Source organism: Artemia sp. Qi Xiang Cuo, chromosome 9 (genome assembly GCF_049724085.1).
Source record: "Artemia sp. Qi Xiang Cuo chromosome 9, ASM4972408v1, whole genome shotgun sequence".
NCBI classification, from domain to species: domain Eukaryota; kingdom Metazoa; phylum Arthropoda; class Branchiopoda; order Anostraca; family Artemiidae; genus Artemia; species Artemia sp. Qi Xiang Cuo.
In genome coordinates, this window is record NC_142802.1 from 59900734 (window position 1) to 59926516 (window position 25783).

Consider the following 25783-nt stretch of genomic DNA (forward strand, 5'->3'; position numbering starts at 1 on the left):
TAGTACGCAAATTTGAGCAATTGTAGCACTTTAGTGGCTGACCATGGTAACAACCTTGTACCCAACAATTAGACTGGATCTTAACATTGTTGCAATTTAGTAGGAGAATCGCTTCAAAATTAGTATTGTATTTTCGATTGATTTCAGCTTGTGAGGTAGCTTTAAATTTAGCAGTAAGGAGCCAAGGTCCATAAAAAGCATTGATTGCATTTTCCTGTTGATGCAAATGTCCTAACCTTGAAGAAACACTAGTAAAGCTAATATAGACAATTAGAGAACTTTGATTAAGCACACACAACCAAAATAGCTCTTTTGAAACGAGAGAAGCGTATAGATATTAATCCCAGTTCACAGAGTTCCCAGATGCTGTTAGAAAGTGATTCCCAAAAAAGTAGTCGATAATGAAATGGGAACTACTATAAAAGAGTCAGAAATAATATCGAACAATTAAAAAATAAGAAAGGAAAAAACCGATTAACAATGTAGTTTAAAATGACTGATAAAATGAATAGTCTACCCAAAAAGTCCTCATTTCAATGGATATGCATTTTCAAATATATTCGATTTGAATATCGGATATGATCGACATCTGTGTGATTCCTCTATCTCACACCATTTGGGTGTGATATCCCTAGTTCAAAGACTTTCTAGATGTTGTTAGGAAGTGATTCACAAAAAAGTAGTCGACAATAAAACAAGAATTACTATAAGAGTCAGGAAATATTGTTTCTAGAAAAAAAAATCTAAAAAAGGAAAAAACCGATTAACAATGTAGTTTAAAAAGACTGATAAAATAAACAGTCTACCCAAAAAAAATCCTCATTTCACTGGATATGCATTTCCAAATTTATTCGACTTGAATATCGGATCTGATCGACGTCTGGTGTGATTCCTTTATCTGACACCATTCGGGGTTGATATTCCCCAAGTTCAAAGACTTTCCAGATGCTGTTAGAAGGTGATTCACAAGAAAAAGGTGTCGAGAATAAAACAAGAATTACTATAAAAGAATCAGGAAATACTATTTGTAGAAAAAAAAAATTTGAAAAAGGAAAGAGCCGATTAACAATGTAGGGTACTTGTATGATATAGCCCCTACCTAATATTCTTCTAACATGTTTCTCAGACGCTCAATTCTTATGACAGTTCATATAATTATCCAGTAAGCTTATCGCAGATCATTTCTGGTCTTCGTTCTCGGTGCGAACAAAAAGCTCCTCCCACTTCTTTCTGCATTAGCGGGTTAGTCTGTTTCCGATTGTTTCCAACAAAGTGCATTATTCGTAATAGCAGGTTTCCACTTTTTTTCGATTAGATCACAGTCTGACTTTTCTACCCGTGAAAAGATCTGATGCCGCCTATGTTTCTATCTGCAAAAACGTTCTCTGGAGCACTCGCACCTTGGTCCGGGTTTTTATAATGGGTGAGATAGGGAAAGATCATACTGGATAATTATATAAACTGTGATTCTTATGAAATATACCTAGTTATGATAAAATATAATACTTTAGAAATAAATTTGGGCTATATATTTGAATATTAGGGGGGGGGGGTTAAAGTATAGCGAGTCTGCATGCCTAATGTGTTAGGTACAATTATTCTGCATATTATGAAGTAAGAATTGTTTTCTAACTTCACACTGTCCAAATAGTTAATGAGCTCAATCAAATTTGTGTTGATTGTGCCCATTTATTTTTTCTCAAATAACGACATTAAATTTTATCATACAGTTTGTGGTAACGAACTGTAAGTAAGGAGCGACCTGGCTCAATAGTAACCGAAACTCTAAAAAACAGAATTTTATACCAATAGATACATCAAAAGAATCAGATTCTTATGTTGATTTCAAATCTATAAGCTCACCAAGTTTAGTCTTACCCATCAAAAGTTACGCACCTGAGAAAATTTGCCTTATTTTCGAAAAAATGGGGAAACAACCCCTAAAAGTCATAGAACTTTAATTCTATGACTTTCCGATCACACCATCAGATTCAGTGCATCAGAGAACCCTACTATCGAAGTTTCAAGCTCCCATCTTCAAAAATGTAGAATTTTGTATTTTTTGCCAGAAGAAAGATCACGGATGCGTGTTTTTTTTTTCCAGGGGTGATCATATCGATCCATTAATCCTGGAATATCGTGAGAGGGCTCATTCAAACAGAAATAAAAAGTTCTTTTTAAGTGACCAAAAAAATTGGAGGGAAACTTGGCCCCCTCCCAAGCTGATTTTTTTTCCTTAAGTCACCCAATCAAAATTCTGAGATAGCCATTTTGTCCAGCATAGTCAAAAATCTAATTAATATGTCTTTGAAGATGACTTAATCCCCCACAGTTCCCGGGGGAAGGGCTGTAAGTTATAAACTTTGCCCATTGTTTACATATAGTATTGGTTATTGGGAAGTATACAGGCGTTTCCAGGAGGAACTTTTTCGGGTGGGGGGGGGGCGGAGTAGGGGTTATGAGGGAGAGAATCTTTCCACGGAGGATGTTTCCTTGGGAGAAGTGGCATTTTTATGAAGGGGGCGCCGTATTTCCCAGCATTATTTAAAAAACGATCAGAAATTAAATAAAAAAACAAGTTTTTTTCAACTGAAAGTAAGGAGCAACATTAAAACTTAAAACGAACAAAAATGATTACATATATGAGAGAGTTCACCCCCTAGTCAATACCTCGCTCTTTACGCTAAAGTTTTTTAGTACTTTCAAAACAGCTATCTATTCTAATTAACCAGCCTTTGTGATTCAGGGGTTCGTGATTCGAACAAAATTCAAACTTTAGCGTAAGAAGCGAGGTATTGACTAGGGGACAAACTCCCTAATATCATAGGCAGCACGATAGCGCTGCCTACATAGAGAACGATGTGGCACAATGTTTTATTTATTTTTCCTCCATACCCGGGCACTTCGTATCGAAGGAGTTGTCGTAGAAACTTCGAAAAGAGCTCATTCGATTGGAAATTGGAGTGGCTAGTACCCTTTTTAATAGTCGAAAGTGATTGAAAAGCAACTAGCCCCCCGCCACGCCCATCATTCCCACAACACATCCAATCAAAATTTTGAGATATCCATTTTGTTCAGCGTAGTTGATTTCCAGATCGAAAATATGTTTTTGAAGAGGACAATCCCCCAAAACCTCGGGGCAAGGGTTTTAAGCTATGCCCTGGGGGCATATAAGGTTTTTTATAGAAGGTGTTGTCGTAGAAACTTCAAAAAAGACTCTTTCGACTGGAAATACAAAGGGCTAGTGCCCTTTTTAATAGTCGAAAGTGATTGGAGGGCAATTAGCCCCCCCCCCACGCCCACCATTACCCACAACACATCCAATCAAAATTTTAGGGATAGCCATTTTGTTCAGCGTAGTTGATTTCCAGATAGTAAATACGTTTTTGAGGAGGACACTCCCCCACACCCCTCGGGGTAAGGGTTTTAAGTTATGCCCTGAGGGCATATAAGAACTATGTTGGCACAATGTATGCACAATGTATTATTTTTTTCCTTTAGAGCAGGGCACTTCGAATCGAAAAAGTTGTCGTAGAAACTTCAAAAAGGGCTCATTCAATTGGAAATTGGAGTGGCTTGTGCCCTTTTTATTAGTCGAAAGTAATTGAAAGGGAACTAACACCCCTTCTACGCCCACCATTTCCCAAAACACATCCAATCAAAATTTTGAAATGGCCATTTTGTTTAGCGTAGTTGATTTCCGGATAGAAATTATGTTTTTGAGGAGGACACTCCCTTACAGCTTACAGTGCAGGTTTGTAAGTTGTGCCTTGGGGACATATAATGTTTTTATAGAAAGTGTTGTCGTAGAAACTTCAAAAAAGGCTCATTCGATTGGAAATTCAAAGGGCTAGTGCCCTTTTTATTAGTCGAAAGTGATTGGAGGACAACTAGCCCCCCACGCCCATCATTCCCCCCCCCCCAATACATCCAATCAAAATTTTGAGATAGCCATTTTGTTAAGTGTAGTTGATTTCCAGATAGAATTTTTTTTTTGAGGAGGAGGATACTCCCCCACATCCTTCAGGGCAAGTGTCAGTTATGTCCTGGGGGCATATAAGGTTTTTATAGAAGGCGTTGAAGTAGAAACTTCAAAAAAGGCTCATTCAATTGGAAATTCTAAGGGCTAATGCCCTTTTAATAGTCAAAAGTGATTGGAGGGCAACTAACCCCCCTTTCACGCCTACCTCTTCCCCAGAAAAGTCCAATCAAAATTCTGAGATAGCCATTTTATTCAACGTAATTTTAAGTTCTGTAAATTAGGCCTTTGAGGATGACAACCCCCCTCACAGCCCTCAGGACAAGGGTTTTAAGTTATGCCCTGAGGGCATATAAAGTTTTTATAGAACGCGTTGTCGTAGAAACTTCAAAAAGGGCTCATTTGATTAGAAATTGAAATTGCTAGGGCCCTTTTAAATACTCGAAAGTTATTGGAGGGCAACTAACCCCCCTCTCACGCCTACCTTTTCCCCAAACATGTCCAATCAAAATTTTGAGATAGCAATATTATTCAACGTAATTTTAAGTTCTGTAAATTAGGTCTTTGAGGATGACAACCCCCCTCACAGCCCTCAGGACAAGGGTTTTAAGTTATGCCCTGAGGGCATATAAAGTTTTTATAGAACGCGTTGTCGTAGAAACTTCAAAAAGGGCTCATTTGACTAGAAATTGAAATGGCTAGGGCCCTTTTTAATAGTCGAAAGTAATTGGAACGCAACTAACACCCCTTTCCACGCCCACCATTTCCCCAAAGACATCAAATCAAAATTTCGAGATAACCATTTTGTCTCACGCAGTTAAAGTTCAGAAAATTATACCTTTGAGTAGGACACTCCCCATACAGTCTTCATTGCAAGGGTTATAAGTAATGCCCTGGGGGCATATAAGTTTTTATTGATATCTTTATCGTAGAAACTTGAAAAAGGGCTCATTCGATTGGAAATTGAAAGTTCTAGTGCCCTTTATAATAGTCGAAAGTGATTTGAGGGCAACTAGCCCCCCTCTCTCGCCACCCTTTTCCCCAAACACATCCAATCAAAATTTTTAGATAGCCATGTTGTTCAGTGTCGTGGATTTCCAGATAGAAGTTATGTTTTTGAGGAGGAAACTCCTGCACAGCCCTCAGGGCAAGGGTTGTAAGTTATGCCCTGAGGGCATATAAGGTTTTTATAGAACACGTCGTCGTAGAAACTTCAAAGAGGGCTCATTTGATTGGAAACAAAATGGCTAGTGCCCTTTTTAATAGTCAAAAGTGATTGAAGGGCAACTAGCCCTCCTCTCACAGGCACCATTTCCCCAAACACATCCAATCAAAATTTTTAGATATCCATTTTGTTCAACGTAGTCGAAAGTTCTGGAAATTAGGTCTTTTAGGATGGTAACCCCATCAGAGCCCTCAGTGCAGGGGTTGTAAGTTATGCCCTGGGGGCATATAAGGTTTTTAATAATAGAGTTGTCGTAAAAACTTCAAAAGGGGCTCATTCAATTGGAAATTGAGAGGGCTAGTGCCCTTTTTAATAGTTGAAAGTGATTGGAGGGTAACTAACTCCCCTCTCACGCCCGCCATTCCCCCAAACACATCCAATCAAGATTTTCAGCTAGCCATTTTGTTCAACGTAGTAAAAAGTTCTGGAAATTAGGTATTTGAGGATGAAACCCCCCCCCCCAGCCCTCAGGGCGAGGGTTGTAAGTTATTCCCAGGGGGAATATAAGATTTTTATTGAAAGCGTTGTCGTAGAAACTTCAAAGGGGCTCATTTGATTGCAAATTGAAAGGGCTAGTGCCTTTCTTAATAGTTGAAAGTGATTGGAGAAAGACTAACGCCCCTGTCACGCCCACCATTTTCCCAAACCCATCTAATCAAAATTCTGAGATAGCCATTTTGTTTAACGTAGTTGAAAGTTCTGGAAATTAGGTCTTAGAGGATGACAACCACCCTCACAGTCCTCAGGGTAGGGGTTGTAATTTATGCCCTGGGGGCATATAAGGTGTTTATAGGAAGTGTTGTAGTAGAAACTCAAAAAGGGTTCATTCGATTGGAAATCGAAAGGCCCAGTGCCCTTTTTAATAGTCGAAAGTGATTGGAAGGCTTGACATTTTTATAGTAAAGATTGATGTGGGTATAATGTATTATTTTTTTTGTTGTTGTTTCTGTTTAGACCAGGGCACTTTGTATCGAAGGAGTTGTCGCAGGAACTTCGAAAAGGGCCTATTCGATTGAAAATAGAAAGGGCTGATGCCCTTTTTAGTAGTCGAAAGTGATTGGAGGGAAACGAATCCCCCTCCCACGCCCACCCTCCCATTTGACTTTATGTTTAAAAACAAAAAGTTTCCAAAATATTAAATCAAAATGCACTGTGATAATGTTAATTCGCAATAAGGCATCTCAGCAGTATCCCAAGAACGACTGAGGGTATTATGTTCAGACTTTCGAGGCTACTTCTGCTCTTAAAATTTAGCCAAATCAAAATAGCGTAAGTGTATCCAAGCTATCAAAGAAAGTAAACAGATTTTTTTGCGAATGGTATCAAGTTTTCTATTTCAGGTCAACTAGAGGAGGTATGAAACTAAATTAAACTCTAGTATTTGTGTCCAGATTTTTAAGAGGGTGTATGTTGCTATAAATTGCTGAAAAATTTTCTCAAGCATACAAATAACAGGCCAAACTATAAATTCTTAAAAACCGAAAAGATTTTCTGCAAAGTAAGTTTTTCAAAGAATAGCAAAGAACTCCATTAAACAAAAATGAGCAAAAATAAAATCGAATAATCTACCAAGCTGGAAACTACCACAAATCAACATCAATAAATAAGTGAAACCCAAAACGAACAGAAATTATAATAATTAACCGAGTCAAACTCGGAGCGAGCAGAAATTAACATAAGTTGGGCTCAATTTCCCTGTGCCTTCCCAAGGCCAGAACATAATTTGCACTTTACTGAAAAAAAAGTACAAATGAATGTGCATTGTCAGTTTAATATACATAAACTGATATTTAGTGATCAAAATGTTAAAATTATTTGATTTATTAAAGTTATAAAAGTAAGAACATTTATATTTTTTTTCCGCTCTTTACGCTAAACTTTTTTAGTACTTTCAAAAGAGCTAATTAACCGGCCTTTGTGATTCAGGGGTTCGTTATTCGAACAAAATTCGAACTTTAGCGTAAAGAGCGAGGTATTGACTAGGGGGTGAACTCCCTAATATACGTAATAAAAAAAAAGAATGTTACGTAAGCTAATTCTTAAGCTACATCAGAACAAAATTCGAGAAAGCCATTTAGCCAAAAAAGGAAAATTAATATGCGAATTTCGTTTTAATTATTCATGTACGGTCAAATCAAAGCTTTATTAATTCAAAAACGTTCAGAAATTAAATAAAAAAAAGGTTTTCTAACTGAAAGTAATGAGCGAAATTAAAACTTAAAACGGACAGAAATTATTCCGTATATGACAGGAACCGTCCCCTCCTCAACGCCTCACTCTTTACGCTAAAGTTTGACTCTGTCTCACAACTTTATTTTTTAAACGATAAAAAAAAGCTTTAGCGTAAAGACACTTTGATACAACGAACATAAATTATTACGTATATGAGGGGGGTTGGTCCTCCGCAACACCTCAGTAGAAAGGGGGGTGCTACTCCGGTACTAACCACGTGGTTTATGGTTTTTGTCAGTGAGAATGAAAAAACATGATTTTTCTCACTTGAAAAAACCTAAATTTTCTCAAATTTATGGTTGTTTCTTGGATGGTTATGAGTGTTGGTTAATTTATTTGTTGTTCTTCTCGGGTGTCAACTACAACTCATGTCTGTTTAATGGTTTTTGGCAGTGAGAATAGAAAAAAATGAACTTTCACACTTTGATAGATGTTTTTTGGATTATTGAGTCTAACAACTGGGGTACCGGAGTCAATGACCTCTTCTTTCAAGATCTTGTCGTTGGTGTTGTTTTGGTCATGTGCATGCTCGGGGCGAATGTTAATGTGTCCTGGATTAGGAAAAAGTTATATTACGTGTTTCCTTCTCAGCCAATCAGAGGGCTGGTTACATATTAGCGACGGAGGTTTGCAGAGAATATGAGGAAAGGATTTTTGCTATAGTTTTTATTAGTCTGTGAATAGAATTCAAAGCGGTGAGAACTGTTTGACTTTACTCATTTGGATATATATTTGTGTGTTGATGACGAGTGGAATGTTTACCCTCTTAGAAGTTGATAGTGGAGTTGATGATAATAATACAAGAGCACCAAACATTGCGGTGGAAATCACGAAAGGATCACGACTTTCTCTGGAATGGGATGAAGTATATGCAAGATATGTGATATTCTTGAGCAAATTTAAAATGGAGGATCAATTAAGTTTCGCTGCAAAAGTTGATATAGCACATGTGAATAGACTTCAATGTGCTTTAAGTGCATTAGTGAAACATATTGAAGACAATAAACTCTATCGCTAATTGTACATGCTTACTATTATTGTTGTTGTAATTATTCAATAAAATTGTTTCGAAATCGAAAATGTTCCCTTTCTTTTCTGGTTAGGGGCTAACGAATCAGGGTCAGTCTAGAGTCAGCAGTCAGAGTGAAAGGATTGAAAACTGAATAAATTTGAGAAAGAGAGATTTAGATCAAATCTAGTGTTTATGGAAAAACATTTGATTTTGGATGATGATTTTCTCGAGTTTACTCTTCAACGCAGCATATTCTCTCATCAGGGAACACTTGAAAATATAATAAAGAGGGATTTTCCCCCATTAAACTATTGTATAAAACGTTTAAAATGGGATTCAAATGCTTATACTCATTTTATTGATATATTAATTGGAACAAAGCGGAATCATATCGTGGATATACTTTTGAAAAAATTACCAATGGATTCAATGTAGATGGCTCCTCCTTCGAAAGAGGTAACGTCACAGAGTTACTCCTCTCCCTATTCCTTCACCCTGAATTTATCCGTCGGCAGGGACGATCAGTTTCGTTTTAGCTGTGAGTGAGTCAAGTGACATTGGAAAACCAAAAAAAATGTTCTATACATGTCCATTGTGCATGTACACTCTTGGCAGATGGAATCAATGTGAAAATTGTACAATTATTGATGACTATAGTGAAAAGTGCAAATTATGTAATCCTTATAAATTACATAGATGCTATGCAGAACAAACTGAAGGATGTAATTCATATCTTGAGGAGGTGTGTGACTCTCCAGCTAGAAGACACCTGTGCGCCAATTGTCACTATGATAAATGTTATCAATGGGAGAATACTTACCCCGCTATTATTGGGAAGAATTCTAAATGTGATTTTAATTTATTTCTACGAGATTGGTATCGTCGTGGATTTAAATTATTCTGGGAAGAGGAATCTGGTCTACGATTCTACTGATGGGGTAACAAGACAATTTGGTTTCAACGGCACCGCTGTGACGACACTGCCTGCTATGACTATAAACCAAGTGATTTTTATTTGGCGGTTACCGAATGTGATTCAACACTTGAAAACACTGTATGTGATATTGCATTAAATAGACAGATTGAAACTCGTGAATTTCATAATATGAATGCAAATAGTATCATTGACTATACAAAGAGATATGACAAGAGTGAAGTTACATTGTACTGTAGAAAATGTGACCCTGACTTTGCAGTTAATCAAGATCAATTTACAATGAATCTAAATGATTTACCTGCATAATTGGCTCACTAGAGTTGCCTATAGATCGCAGAAGAAAAAATCTAAAGAGAATAATTAAAGACATTGTTGTACATATATGCATTTTATTAATAAAAAAATTCACAAACATTTCTAAAGCAATTTAGTCTTAGGACACTGAAATCAATACTGTATAGGTCTGAGAGGATATTTTCCACTAGAAAGTCGTTCCGACTTGGATTGTCACAACAAATATGGAAGAACTGCGTGTAAGTATAGTCATGACAACGGAACACAAAATATAGTAGTGCATGAAAGCCACACCTTTTAGTCGTTAGATCCTGCACCCTCTTCCGATTTTGAATAATAGTTTTCTCACTGCTCTCAATATAGTTGCTGATGTGGGATGGGTAAAATGTATATGGTAGACCAAGAGGATCAAAGAATTCTATCATTTTCATTGTTTGAAAGATGCACAGCCAATGACCCGGCAATACATTCGACGGACTGCTATTAACAATAATCAAGGTATTGTTGAAACATTGAATTTTTCCAAGAAAGTTTGAGGGTAGACCAAAGGATTCGTAGTGGGACATATAGGGGTCCCTATTAAATACATTGATTATTTGACTGGTGTTCATGGTGCCAAGTCTAGAAGAACCCTGCCTTCAGGAGTGATTTCCAAATAGATTTCACATTGACTTATTGAGATTAGTGATATACTCTCAGCCAATGGGTCGGCAAATGTACACTCTAAACGAACACTCCCCGTACGTACTATACTCATATCCTGTGTGCCAGACAAATCCAGAACAACGATACCATGTGTTTTAGCAAACATATCTTCGGTTATACCATTTTCAAATAGTTGCGAATCATGATCTAGGGTTTGCATGGTGAACTCATACAATGTTCTATAGTATTTATTAAAGGATAGATTGTTGAGTGGAACGTCGTTTACCTTTAATGAAAGAGATGAAAGTCCAAACATCTCGAAATTAGGCCGACATCCAGTCCGTGATCATTTTGCGCAAGTGCTTTTTACTATTGCCAGGGTGAGGTATGATCGGATTTCCCCATCGTTAAGAGATGGATCAATGATGGTACGTGACCCCATTGCAATATGATGTTTCTTGATGATTCTATGAGGAACAAGTAGTTTAATATTATTTCCGTTGTCTCTCAGTTTTTCCACTGCCAAAGCAACAGAAATCATGACCTGTTGTTTGCGTACATCAAGTATTGCCGATGTGAGGGAGAGACCTCAATCAGGATTGGCAGCAAATTCTTTTCTCAATATGAAATTGGAGGGTGCAAGAGTCAGTTTTATATCCACTTTAACAGTGGGCGGCAGCCATTGGAGTATATTAAATATTTCATGATATATTTTTCCAACTAGATGTAATTCACTAGTTGTAGCATTTTTAAGTGCATCTGTACTATCAGTATTAGTAATATATTCATATCCATTGGAGCTGCCTCTCAATTCCTTGTATGACTTGGGTGTCATCAAAATGAATTGCAAATAGCTTGTATAATTTGAGAGATTGTTGCTTGTGCTCACCAGTGTGCCATTGATGTACACTAATTTGACGAAATAAATTATGTAATATACAATTTTCATAGGATATTCCCTCGGCCCGAATTGGCAGTGTATTATCGGATTTCCGGACTTTCATTTGTAAATCTATAAATGTTGAAGACATGTCCATAAAGTAGTCTTCATTGGAATAAATTTGAAAGTGGATATTATCGGAGAGGGGTTGTTGCGTATAAAATTGTTCATAGTATCCATGCTTGACACTCACATCAACATTATCAACATTGAATAGATTCAATGAGGCGGTGCTTGAAGGTTGAGAATCCTAATATGGCAGGTAGGACATTTTAGGAGAAGAAATCTAATTTCGATCTAACCATTTTCTTCCTGGGGCTCCTTCTTCTGTTTACAGCACGTTTCGACTTTTTCCTTCTTCTCTTTGACAAGAGGGATGATGTCTTTTGTTTCGAACCTGAATGGAGACTGATGAGTGGTGCATTTTTTCTTGACCTTTTTAAGCCTTTACCATTTTGTTTTAACCTTTCGCCAAGGGTTCGCGTACTGGATCTAAGATTTTCCTTAGCACTTTTTTATAAATCCTTGCCAGAGCTCCATTCGTATAGTGTAGAGGATGCAAAATCTGTCGCAGCTGGTACAAGATATTTTCTAGCCAGTGGTAGTGAAGAGCGAAACAGCTTAGCAATTCAACTGCCAAGACCGTAGCCAGACATTGACGTGCGCCCTTTGTAATAGCCAATTACATGGCCCTGTTGTCATGGGCCAAGAGCATTAACAAAGCAGTCAGTATCAGGAAAAGTGAATAACACTTTTTTATTAGACATCTAGTTAAACGATTGGACAAAAATGGTATGCAATCACAGCAAAAGCTTTTAAAATTACAATGGGATTACCTGATTTGGTTCTTAGTTTTAACTGACAAGAGTTCCAAATAGGTAATGTTAACGGGAATACATTGAAAAAGCTTTATATTGTAGTGGTGAATATGCTCTTGATTGGTTTTTTATTCAAGAGCTCGTAGGAGGGGAACATTTGAATTACCAACCCGAGATTTTTCCACAAATGAAGCACAGAGAAATATACAAGTGTCCGTGGAGAAGGCTGGTGGGTAGTAAACAAAAATGAAATTAGCGTTTCCGGCACTTCTACCATTAATTATATTGAGCTTCAACCCAAGAACATCCTTTAGGTTATCATTGAGAATAACCCTTTAACTGGCAATAGGTGAACTAATGTAGATCTTACCCTCCTCCTTTGAATAGTTGAAATGAAAAGCTCCTGTTTTACGAGCGGAAATTCTTTTATTAATAGAACGAAATAAATCATTCATACAGGTGAGTTCCTTGTGGGGTAATTCAATGTATGGATAATCAATCCAATTGATTTTTTGAATTTGTTCTTGATCATTTGAGGAGGACGAAGACGGAAAATCATAGGGTCTAATTTTTATTTCATATTTAATATCCCTTCTCAGAATGTCGTTGGTATTTTTTAGAATAGAGTCGACAAGAGACACTTCATATTTTTCGTCGAATTTGATGGTGGGGGAGAGTTTCGTCCAAAAATCACTTGTTCTATTCAAGTCATTGTAGAGAGGATCTGAAACATTTGACATGAAAGTCACATAGAAATCATTGGTCATTGCTAATGGTTTCAGCAATGCAACCCAAGAATCAAAATCTGAGTTTTATCCTAGCCAGAGAACAAGCAATTATATCTTGACCCTATGAGTACGACTCATTATTACCTACTCAATTTGATACATTTCACTAGTGTTTCTAACTGTTTGCAATTCATATTCATAAAAAACGCCGATAATCTCATCATCCTTGGCGTCTCGCAGTCGATATGTCGTGGGCTCGGTGTCCATTATTTTGGACACTTTAAAAAGTTCAGTGCTCCATAAATAATTCCCATTTTCAAAAATATTGGTGGTTCTACTAATTCGAACAGTATAACCAACATTGAAGTTCATCTCCCCATTTTTTTTCTTTTTCACTACTAGAGTATTACTTTAGAAAAGCATCGAATATATTTTCATCGTAGTGAACATCCCGAGAGCTTGCGTTGGCCAGAGATCGATGAGGTCGATGGTGGTAGATCCGCATGATTTTATCTAAATGATAAATAAAAATCGATGTATTTTTCAGGGTACAATATCTTGAAATTTATAGACGAATCGTTCTTATTAATCTTTCAGCCAATGCAGCCTTTATCGGGCAGTGACTATGATAAAGTGTTTTGTTATATTTCAATAGAACCTTTTGCACATGGGGATTAGCAAATTCACTGCCGCGATCTGATTGAATTTTTCTATACGATGCCTGTTCAAGAATAGTTTCAAATGCCCGAGCAACTTCAACATCTTTCTTTGATCGTAATGGAATGGCAGAGGCATGGTGACTAAAGACACTGATTGCCGCCAGAATATACTTGTAGGGTGCAGTTTGACACTGTTGAACTGCGGCTAAAGTTAAAAGATCCGTTTGAACTATATGCAGAGGTAAAAAGGCTCTAGTTGGTCAATGCTGTTTATTGCAAAGCCGGTGATTTTGGTGTAGTGTCTAACTTGGTTCATTCTATAGATAATCTTTTGCCCTTTTCAATGTCGTCCAAGAAACTACCTTAGAAAGCGTTTTGGTAGAACTTAAACTTCTCGCTGCACCAGTATTTTCATACACACCTTTCAGAACTGCATCCATTTTGAACGCAAACACATAGTGTAATGTCCATTCCCCTTTTACAAACTGGAGGAAGAATCCATTCGTCTTCGCTTTTGACTAGCAGCCACAGGTGTAGTAAAATCATTGCTGCTGCTACTAGTATTTTCGTATATTGAATCTTCTTCTTCTTTTTTTAAATGATTGTGCTAGTGTTGTGGGAGGACTATATTCTCTTAGTTTTTTTAGAATTTGTTTATTGCCAAGAAGAATTGTGGGGAATTTTGATACACTTAAAAAGACATATAGATTATTTTCATATGCTAAAAGTCTTTTACGATTTATCACCATGTCGTATATAAACTAAAATAGATTATAACTTTTCCCCGTAACTTAAATTAGTTTTCCAGTGTTGTCGACTTGAACTTTATGTTCATCAGTTTGCTATCTAAGATATGATACGACTCTGTTACTTTGTTTACGATAGGTGAGTGGCAATAGGTTTTCAATTTTCATTACAATCGAATTCAAGTCTTTCTCCTTTGAATGCACTGCTGCAGAATCTTGAGGAGATGTTTCCTATTTAGAGGTATCAGGGGTAGCGGTGGGTCTCTCACGATAAGGCTTATGTTTCCCCACACGTCGCAATGCATCATGAAGCAAAAGTAGTTTTTTGTCATCGCCAATATTCTCATCATTAATGAATTTGCTTACATTGTCTTCAAAATGTTCGAAGGGCAATGGGATAAGTTCAAATGGTGTCATTTTATAGGGTTTAGCCATTCTCTCTCTAGATAAAACTGTTTACAAGTCCTGCAATTATTGGCAGTAAAAGTTTAAAAAGGCTACCACCCACTTAAAGGAGTTGTGTTCTTTAAAAATTGTGCCTGATGTTTTTAAAAGCCAGAGCACGCACAGTGGAACGATGTTGCTTTATGTGCTGTCTGACACCTTCTGGCAGTTCAACATTGCCCTCACTTAAATTTAAACAAAGTTCAGATATTAGATTAATGAAATCATTTTCAACACCATGTTTGAGTATGGCCTTCCTAAGAAAGGGTTTTTAAGTACTTAAAACGGAAAATAAATGCTGTTGTTCGTGTAGTATCTTCAGTGTCATAATGCCAACTAGTAACCTTTGCTACTGTTCATCAGAAGATATACTGTAATTTCATTGTCGAAAATGTCGGTGACTACACGTAGGTCCTCGGACGTGCTGTGATTAAGATCCAGCAAAATGTAACCATAGGGCTTGTTAGTCACCTGAGTGTACGCTGACAGCAGAAAGTTAGGGAAGCCTGGATATATTTGTTTATTGATATTTATTAGCGAGCTAGAATCACGAACAACTCGAGAGATAATATAGATGGAGCAATTCAATGCAAGGGTTTCCATACATTTTCTCTGATGAAAAAGATTGTGTAGAACAAGGGTTATGAAAATGTGCTCATGATGGGAGCAAAAAGTGAACAGTTATATCATTTCCTGTGAGAAATTCTCAATGGATTCAGACAAATTATCAAGAATCAGCCTCGAGTTCGATTCAATAGTATTGAAAAATTCAAGTCCCCGCATGAATGGTATTGGTATGGTTGTGGCAATTGCTTTTATTTGATCATGGGACTCCTGCCAAATACTATAGCAAATTTGGTAGACTTTCTTTGGCTTTTCCAAAAACATTTTATTGCAATTTTTAATTATTTTAGTTAAAATTGTTGTTTTCCTCGATAGTGAGCGCCCACACAGAAACGATCTGAAGGGTTTTTTACATTGATAAACGCTGCTGCTGCTGCTGCTGTTGAAAACAGTTGGACTACAAATTAGTGTAAATCAAACGTGCTCAATGAATATGTATTACCAATAATAATTTTTCTATTGATCTATCTAGTACGTTAATAAGAGTAACAACAAAAAAACAGTATTTAATGGCAATATTCATTTTGGCAACATGAAAACAATTATTTTTTCAACATGAACTTCAATTGACAACGATAAGAATGACATTTTATGGACAACATAAACATAAACACTTTTTTGTCCATGAAGAGTAATACTTACTGTCTTTAAAAACACTTTTTATCTATCAACACTTTTATGTACAACACTTATTGTCTTTAAACACTTTTCTATACAACAAGAGCACTTGAAAACAACACTTAAAAAAAACACACTTGAAAATTGAACTAGCGCAGTTTAACATTATGAATTTAAAATGGGGGACCCCCCCCCCCAGGGTCGTGGGGCCGAAGGCCAGCCGCGGGCAGGACTCCCCACCCCCTGGGGCCGGCCGCAGGAAGGACCCCCCCCCCGGGAGCCGCGATGGAAAAACAGTACAATAGTTGTCGTCACTGCAGGTTAGTGGTTGGGTTAGTTGAGGTTAGATTAGTTAATTTATGAAAGGGTTGGTGGTGGTTAGTTAATTTATGAATGGGTTGGTGGTGGTGGTTAGTTGGTTAGTTCAGATTAGGTTAATTTATGCAGACCAAGTTGATTGCGATAGTCTACGCATTCAACTCGGTCTGAAATACGGTAGTGGCCATGAGGCAGGACACTCACACCATTCTCGAGCACATAGACTTTGTCAGATATACATGACATTGCATTTTTTTTCACTCTCACAGTATAATTTCTATACTGTAGAGAGCGAATTGCAAGAACTTGTGCTCTCGGTACTATGCTACTTTCCACACAGTCTCTGTAAACGCTCATGTTGAAATTGCTCTTCACAAAGTACGTAGGCACCCCTTTAAATGTCTGCTTTTCATCTTCATTATATGTTTCAATAAAATAAATTTTGGGTCCCAAAAGTACACCCCTGAGTATCAAATCACTCCCTTTCTCCGATTTTAACACTAAAAGCTGGTTGGGGGCTTGACGTTTAAATAGCTCGGGGTGGAGGGACGGATTTCAGTTGCTGAAATCCATTCACAAGCTGATGTATTCCCCCTTTTCTAAATAACCCAATAAATCTTCGGTCCCATTTACCTTTAACAGCAGAGAATCTGTATCCCCATAGTAAACTTGAACCTCCCGTGGCCATTGCACCTTGCACACATTGTAAAAAAACGACAACATGAGCTTTTTGGAAATTTCCAGTACTGAACTGCCGCCCGCTATATTCTTGTTCAGTACCACATTTCGCTTTCGCCTGTGTAGAAGAATCATGCCAGTCTCTATGCTCGTGAATGATGTAAAATTGAGATTGGCAATAATTCATGCAGACTCTAGAGTGGCAGTCACGACGTCGCAGCGAGATCTGTTACGTATGCCTTCACACATTTTGCCCAACGCTGAATTTAGAATCAGTTTGTACATCTCCTTCTCTACCTTGGAGTTTGCCCTATAGCGTTTATTAACAAAAGTGTCGATAAACGTCTTTAAATATGGTCGCTGATTGAACTGCAGGACCCTGTGTATTTTGGTGATTTTGAAACCATTGTTCACCATCCAATGCAAAAGCACATGGTGAACAACGATATTCTCCTTAGGGTCTAAATCAGCATTCAGTTTTTGCTTAGAGGGAGTCCAGTGCATCCCCATATCCTCAACCAATGATCGATTGTAGGGGCTCAATGAGTCCCTGCTCACGGGTCGATTGATACAGGGAAAAACAAAATCTTTGACGGAGTCGTGAAGAGCTAGAGGAATGTGACCGTCAATCTCAAAGAACCATCCTTGTGCCCCATTGTCCTCGACGGTGGTAATTTCAGAGAACTCATAAGGATTCTCAAGCCATTGATAGTTCCCGCACGGCAAAGAGTAGTGATACATTGCCGAGGGGTACAATGAGTTCATGTCCAAGAACACTGCATTTGACTTTGCACCGGTGCTGTTTTTTCCGCTCAGATCGGTCGACGAGACGCGGTCCCCATGAAAAATATACCCTCCCCGCATTGAATGCTCTACAAAATAGTGCTGATCTACATCTGTGATTAGGTCTATTTCCTCCCTAATAATTTTTAAAATCAAATCCACCACCAAATGGGGTGTGGAAAAATAATAGCCTATATCTAACCCGAACTCTGAATAGATTTGATCTGTGTTCTTACAGACTATATCCAACAGAGTTAAAACGTCACTGGCCAAGTAGAGTCTACAATAATACCACCTATTTTTACAATCCCCCTTAGACCACACCTTCTTGGCAACCTCATAGTCCTCGGCTTTGCATTCACTGCTGGCCAGTGAATTGTAAAAAGCTTCAAGTGGAGGTCTTTTCAACTGGCTTAAGCGAATGCCAGAAGAGTAATAGTCATATGCGTATACACCTTTGCAGGTCAAGAGGTCATACATTTCCCTGTCTGGAAAGTTCTGTTTAAGTAAGGGAAAGCTATCAAAATTTTCGATTTTCTGCACTTGAATCAATTGACTCAATGCCTTGGGAAAAAAACTAAAAGAATTTAAAAACCTGATTTTATTCCAACACTTATGCCATTATCCACTGCCTGCCATTTCAGATCGAGAAGCAACAACTTCTCGGCCGATTTGGAAATAATTTCGTAGGTAATTGAATTGTTTACCCATGAACTATCTACTCACCCTCTTTCCCTGTGCATACTAGCCAGTGTAGGGAAAAGAAATTTTCAATCATAATTTGAGTTGTAGATAAAAACTGGGATAAAAAACTGCTGGCTAACATTTAAGTTACACGATTGATACGCAACCCCCCTAAAATTACTACCCCCCGAGGATATTTCATGCCACAAGTGATCATGATCTCTGACTGTCCCCTTCTCACAACCACCTCTTTTCCCTTTATTCGCCTTATCCTCCTCTAAAAACTCCCCCTTACAAACTCCCCAGATGTTTTGATTTTTAATCTCGAGATGATCCTCTGCAGACAACACCATTGGATAATGGGTATTTATCAAACGAGAAATAGCACCATTAGCTGTGCCAATTAGTTTAGTCAGTGCCTTGACCATACACTCCCACTCATCCAACGTTTCAACTATTTCTAACAACCGCATGGTGTTAGAATTATCTCTTTGCGCAGGAGCATAGGACACTGCAATAGCTTGATATTCTTTGACTTGGTTTGGAAATCGAGGATCGTACACCTCCACCAGCTTAGCTTCACAGTCCAAAGATATTTTGTTGCACAGGAGGAGGGTTTTCTGGAAAATTTTAAAGCGTAAAATGGCCTTATCCCCTGAAACCGTTTCCACTGTTTGGTAGCCATGCCGTCTACAATGCTTCATATGATTCCGTAGTTTTATATCACTACAGAATTGTGACAGACATGTTGGACGGTAGAAACGTTCCCCCCTGTGCCTACCACCCCCCAGAACTCTACTAATGTCTGTGATCGGATTAAAATGGCCAATTGAATTGGCAAGGTCACTAGATGGTGGTGTATACAACAACCAAACCCAGTGTCTGACTAATTCAATTGACGGGCCCCTTACAGGGAAGACCACCCCCTTCTTTTTTAAACGAACCCCATCTTCAAATTCAGTTTCATACTGAACCACAGTAACGCCGATATTTAAATGGACATTGGCCCTTTCAAAAATATCAATGGATCGTAACGTTACTGGGTATTTTCCTTCTAAACAAGAGAAATCTACAATGGGAAAATTGGACCCTTCCTTCCCATGTACAGCCCAATCGTCCAAATTCATCTTGGTAGCGTCAAGTGCTAGAGGCTCGAATGCTGATATGAGGAAAGCATACCTGAAACATTTTTCACCTGTTTAAAAACAGATCCGATGGACACCTTTACTACCTTCTAGATCTGGATTATAATTTAAAACTATTGACCTATCAGACCCAGCCCCCCTCTTAAAATAAAATCTTTCTTAAATTTACAGATATTCACACTTAAATTTTCAATAAATAAAACCACAGACCCACTACCGTTTTCATTAAAGTTCTCGAGATGCGCAATAATTTGACCAACCCACTCGCTAAAAACACCCTCAAATTTTTCTAAATTCAGATAAATCACACGCATCTCAGAATGTAAATAATGGTGGTAAACTTCGCTTTTCCCCTCATTTAAATAGAATACCTTTAAAACAATTGAAACCTTAATTGAATCCCTCCCCCACAACTGAATTTGGTTCTCTAGCAGTGCACGAATTTTATCTACATAGGCATGCACAATTTCTACAGGATCAAACACAAATTCCCCCCCCCCATAAGTGAAATAAACGGGTCCCCAAAAGTCGCAGTGTAAACAACTATTGCATTTAAAATTGTGTTGGACAGCTGAAAGTCTGACAAGGGTGTCAATTGGTCATTACCCCCCTCCCCCTCTTGTATATCATCGACACTCCCTCCCCCAAGTTGTTCAACAATATTTGGGGTATGCGAATGCTCCACTTCAGTTATTTGAAGTGGATTTGTTAGGGTATCGGAGGCTGGAGGAGGAGGAGGGTTCCCAGTTAATTCGTTTGTAAAATCGTCCAAAAGCTGTAGCGTGTTTGGACTTAGCAAAGGTAAGTCCCCCTGCTCAACTGCGCTATAATCTACATTAAAATAATCAACTAAAAACTCATCAATATTTAACGACGACGATATTTCCAGTGAATTGTTGGAGAGGTCCTTTCCTTCTCCAACTGATGATGATGGTGACAATGAATATGGTACCAATGGCTCATTTTCCTATAAATGAAAAAATAGCTTATTTTCAAAGTGTTCAAATCATCCCTACTGTTTTTAAAATTTGGATTATTATTATTTAAAACGCGCGTAGTAGTAGTAGTAGTAGCAGTATGCACATAGTAGCATTTGGTTAATTCAACAGAAAGAAAATTCTTCTTAACGAAAATCTAAAACCCCGCTTTACATAGAAGAACAAAATTTGATTTTGTTCAAACAACTCCCTTTCCCAATTTCCACTATTTAATGCTCCCCCCTCCGAGCCGGCCATCGCAGCGCATCCCGCAGCGCTTTCCCGTGGCGCTTCCCCCGGCGCTTCTCGGGCCCACCGGCGCTTCCAAACCGCCATCCCGCAGCGCTTCCCCGGCGCTTCCCACGGCACTTCCCCGGCCCGCAGCATTTCCCGCGGAGCTTCTCGGGCCCAACGGCGCTTCCTGCAGCGCTTCTCGGGCCCAGCGGCGCTTCCTGGTCCCCACCGTGGCTCCCAGCCGTTTACATAATGTCCGCCAAAAGTTGAAATATTCGCTTAGACTGCATAAGTCCAAGTTTCTCTCTAAATCCGTTCTACAGGTTCGGTGAACTCCTCATTAGCTCACAATTATTGTAAGCCACCGCGCGAGTGTTCCGATTTCCAAGACTGAACTTCAGACGAGGAAACAGTACAATTAAATGCTGTAAACCGTTTACTCAGTATATTGTCAACAATGTTTCCCCATCACTAAAATCTTGGCAAGGGTTTGTAAGATTGAAAGCTATTTTAAAAATATCCTTGCGCAAAATACGGGATCCATATGTGACAGATAGATAAATGGGAATAATCTCACGGCCTTCTCTTAAAACTTTGTGATATTCAATTGTGAAAAATAGGGGATTTTGAGTTTCAAATGGTGAGCATTAATTGACTAGAAATTACCCATGAAAAATATTCGCTTATGAGATAGCGGCGAGGAGATAGGGGGAATGCATAGAAAATAGCAAAGATTAGAAAAAGAGGAGCGGTTTCTTTTGACTAGCAAGCAAAAAAATTTCATTATATTTAGATATCTCTGAGGGGGGCAGATAAATTTAAAACAATGGTTGGGGGGGGGCGAGGGGTTAATATTTTAATATCCCGCTGAGATAAGTTTATATTAGGTTGAAAATAAAAGTTTTGTTTTTATATATTTCTATAAGATAGTTTGAAGAAAAAATACTCACATTTGCAAATTCCGGCTGTATTTGAATACTCGAAGGCCCAGGCGAAACATGTTGTACCATCGTCGGCGGACCTTGTATAGACGGGACAGGTATTCCATAGAAAGCAGCTGTCCATTTACTCTTTAGTTTTTGACCTGGTTGCATTGTTGTCTGCACAGATTGTTGCAGTTGGGCAGTTAACACTTGTTTTGGGGTCGGGCCAGCATACTTAATAATGGATGGTCTTGCCTCGTCCTCTCTCGCTTTCTTTGTGGGAGGCGCCATACATTCTTCATAATTGTCCTTAAAAAAACGAGAAAAAAGTTAGTATGGAAAATAATTTCTCCCTTTTTTACAGAAGGAAAATTAGTGCCCCCATCCCCCCCCCACACTAACCATAATTTTGTCTAGAAAAGCATTTATCTCATTTCAGTAAAGCAAAACATAAAAAAATTTCGTGAAATATACTAGTCGCATCCTTTTCTTGAATCTGAGAAAGATGAATTACGGCTCACTGAGCCGTTCAAAATTCAGCCTATAAAAGTCGGCCTAGTTTGTTTCTAAGCTGTTTGAAGAAAATCTCCTTAATACTAAACGTTGAAAATGTGAATATTTAGTCTTTACTTATTTAGCCAAACATCGAAGCAATGATCTAAGCTATGGTTCTTTTTCAGCTATCCAATATATAAAAACAAGTTTTTTCTTACTGAAAGTAAGGAGTGTCAATAAAATGTAAAATGAACAGAAATTAATCCGTATATGACTGGGGGTTAAATAAAATTTCAAATAAGGGATAATTCTCCCTTTTGTACAGAAGGAAAATTAGTACCCTCATCCCCCCACTAACCATAATCACTTGTCTAGAAAAACATTTATCTCCTTTCAGTAAAGCACAACGTAAAAAAAATTCGTGAAATATACTAGTCGCATCCTTTTTTGAATCTGAGAAAGATGAATCACGGCTCACTAAGCCGTTCAAAATTCAGCCTATAAAAGTCGGCCTAGTTTGTTTCTAAGCTGTTTGAAGAATTTCTTATTTTTAGGCGTTTCTGTTCTTTTCTGGTTTTAATCTGCATTGAGCATGCCTCGTTTGATGCATTTAAAGTATTAGCGGTATTTTTTTTTATCTTTTCTTATCCTTTTTCGGTAGCTGGTATTTACCCCCACCCCCAGAAAAAACAGCCCGAGGAAAATAATCCCCACGGAAAATATCCCTGAGAAAAGACATTAAAAAATACCCTCTCCCCCCCCCCCGAAAGAAATCGCATCCTTTTAAATCTGAGAAAGAAGAGTTACGGCTCACTGAGCTGTTCAAAAATCAGCCTATAAAAGTCGGCCTAGTTTTGTTTCTAAGTTGTTTGTAGAATTTCTTATTTTTTTGCGTTTCTGATCTTTTCTGGTTTTAATGTGCATTGAGCATGCCTCGTTTGATGCATTTAAAGTATTAGCGGTATTTTTTTATCTTTCCTTATCCTTTTTCGGTAGCTGGTATTTACCCTTCACCCCCAGAAAAAACAGCCCGAGGACAATAATCCCCACGGAAAATATCCCTGAGAAAAGACATGGAAAAATACCCCCTCCTCCCCCCGAAAGATATAATCCCATGCAGCAGATTGGTCTCCGATCTATTTGAAAATAATCCATTTCACTTCTCCAAAATAGAGCATTGCATAGGACTACGCTCAATTTTTGCAATTGTCTGAAAAATGAGTTTTTAATTTGACGGAGAAACAGTTCCTTGGTCTTAGCACCGCGTTCGTAAAAACACGGGAAAAGGGGGACAAAACTCATTATGTCAAACCAGAGCGGCATATTGCATTAAGAATTGGCAGAAGTCATTGGAAACTTTAAATCGCAATAGAAAAAAGCTAAATTTATCGAAAAGATAATTATTTCTATTTGCGAGAATTTTGATTGTAAAACAGTGAGATGGGATTAGGTTTTGAGGGTAAAAGGAATATATTTTGTGTTCTCTAGTGAGTATAAAAGATTGCATAGTGATGTTTGTATTAGAGTGGGAGGGGGGAAGGGATTTACCTGAATATACTGGAGGTTGATCAAGGAAAATAATTTTATTTTGAAAATAAAAAGTGAAAATGTATTAAATCAGAACTTACATGGTAAATTGAAGTTGCCAAGGCTTGTAACTCATCAATACTATCCATTTTAGTTGTTTGAACTGTGTCAAAATACTGTCTGATAATTTAATCACAATGCATACCCGTTATATGCGAAATCTCAAGGGTGAATTGTTATGTAACAGGGAAAATCATATATAAGCGAGCCTCTGATTGGCTGCGAAAGGATATGTATCCGACTCGCTGATTGGCTGAGAAGAAAACACGTGATCTAATTGCTTCCAGGATTCCTGGATGGCATAACATTCGCCTTGAGCATGCACTTGCCCAAAACAACAACAACAACAGCACCTTTGGAAATTTAGGTCATTGACCCACTTTGATTAACCACGTGTTCTCCCTAGGGACTCTATGTCCTTATTTGGTGTACTGACAGAGTTAGACTAAATTGTAGATGGCAGCAGGGGTGGGTATCACGAGTCAATAAGGCCTTTCTACTCACCTCGCCTTTAACGCTAAAGTTTTTTATTACTTAAAAAAGCTTCTTATTGTTCTAATTAAACGAACTCAGTGTTTCAGGAGTCGTTCTTAAATAATTGGGACAAAATTCAAACTTTGGCGTAAAGAACGAAGCGTTGAGGAGGAGCAGCCCCCATAATAGTCCCCTGCTTTTTTTTTTTTTTTCGAGTCTCTTAAAGGTGCGAATGTGTGATGTTGAAAATATTTTTGTTTTTTCTGTATTTGTTTCATTTTGTTACGAGGGAGCTTATATTTAAGTGTATTTTGTTGAGTTTATTGATTGAATAAAATTGATTGATTGATACATGTAATAATTTCTGTTCGTTTTAAGGTTTAATGCTGCTCCTTACTTTCAGTTGACAAAACTTGTTTTTTTATTTAATTTCTGACCTTTTTTATATAATGCGAGGAAATCGACACATCCACGGAAAAAATCCCTCCTCCTCACGAATTTATTCTTTAGACAATTCAATCTTGGTAAAAATTTACCCCGGATAATTACCCTTAAAATCTCCACGCGTAAAATTGAGTCGATAAAGAGAAAGCAAGACATAAGAAGAATTTCGTATTAGAATTCTGGAAAATTCCCCCAGCATAAAACTTTTCCCTAAAAAAATCACCCCCTGGAAATTTCCCTCCCCATAGAAAATTATTGCTGCGGAAAATACCACCAGTAGAAAATTCGCCCCCCTCCCCCACTCGAAAAATGTAAGCATACTTCTCAATAACAAATACTATACGTAAACAATGGGCAGATTTTGAAACTGAAAGACCTTTCCCCAGGGGCTGGCATTGTTATTCGGCCTTTCAACTATGCTGAACAAAATGGCTAGATCAAAATTTTGATCCGATTTTGAAAAAAAGACGTGGGAGGGAGCCTAATTATCCTCCAATCTTTTTGTTCACTTAATTAAAGGCACTAGAACTTTTAATTTCCGTTCGAATGATCCTTCTCCCGACATTCCAGGACCACTGGTTCGATACAATTACCCAAAGAGAAAAAAATAAATAAACACGCATCCGTGATCTTTCTTCTGGCAAAAAATACAAAATTTTACATTTTTTTTTTTTTATAGGAGCTTGAAACCTCTATAGTAGGGTTCTCTGATACGCTGAATCTGATGGTGCGATTTTGATTAAGATTTTATGCTTTTTAGTGGGTATCCTCTTTTTTCAAAGATCAGACAAATTTTCCCAGGCTGGTAGCCTTTGATGATAATACTAAACTTAATGAAACTAACACATTTGAAATCAGCATAATAAGCCAATTCTTTTGATATATCGTAGGCATCAAAATTCCATTTTTTAGAGTTTCGGTTACTATTGAGCCGGGTAGTTTCTTATTTACAGTTAGTTACCACGAACTTTTCTCTGTCTACAATTAGCCATATCTTGATGCAACCTATGCAACCAACTGCAAAATACTTGATAACTTCAATTCAAAATCAACGTGGTAGCCCATACCAACGAATATATCGAACTTATAAGACTCAAGAGTGGAAAATTCCGCTAGTGACAAAAAGAAAAGTCACCAGCG

General features: G+C 37.8%; 1 protein-coding gene across 4 annotated transcripts in view; it reads right to left on the reverse strand.

Annotated features, from left to right (window-relative positions):
* The window catches only part of LOC148948890 (uncharacterized), a 431863-nt gene that overhangs the window by 171165 nt on the left and 234915 nt on the right, over positions 1-25783 (reverse strand). The window lies entirely within an intron of this gene.